Genomic DNA, 599 nt, shown 5'->3' with positions numbered 1-599 from the left:
CGCATATTTGCATTTCGCTTCGGAGCCGAGCGATCACATCGTTCTGCTCCTGAATACTCTACTGAGAGAAGACTGAATGAGTTCAGTACACTTTTGAGAGCTCTTCGAGTTGGTGGTAAGGCGCTTCAGCGGGGGTGGTTTTCCCGTGTTGAGTGAGTTGCACACAGCAGGCTGCACTACCCTCAGTTTGTGTTGCAGACGGCCATATCCCCTGTGCACTTCAGCATGCTAAAAGAGCTTTTTCCCTAAAAGAGTATTCACAAGGTGTCCGTATCCTCAACTACCCTAATTTCCACTCTGGCCGATTCTAGCTCACCTCGAACGGTTGTGGCGGTTAACAGGATCTGGTGCTCAGACAATCTTGCCCCACTGGCCTTCAGGTCACTGGGAAAGCAGAGCGTGCCGCCTCTCCCCAGCAGAGTGACTTTCTGTATGGAACAGACTCGCCATGTTCAAGCCAAACCAGCGCCATGTCGCCCGCTGAATTGCTCGAGACAATACTCCGAGGGCAGAGAGCGGTTCCACTGAAATTGCCTGTGAGGCTCCTGGGCATATGGCGTCCGCGGGCGGCAGTCATAACGCCGGCTACTCCATATGAG

Source organism: Cyprinus carpio, unplaced genomic scaffold (genome assembly GCF_018340385.1).
Source record: "Cyprinus carpio isolate SPL01 unplaced genomic scaffold, ASM1834038v1 S000006662, whole genome shotgun sequence".
Lineage (NCBI taxonomy): Eukaryota > Metazoa > Chordata > Actinopteri > Cypriniformes > Cyprinidae > Cyprinus > Cyprinus carpio.
The sequence above is the reverse complement of the archived record's forward strand: the minus strand, read 5'-3'. Positions refer to the sequence as shown.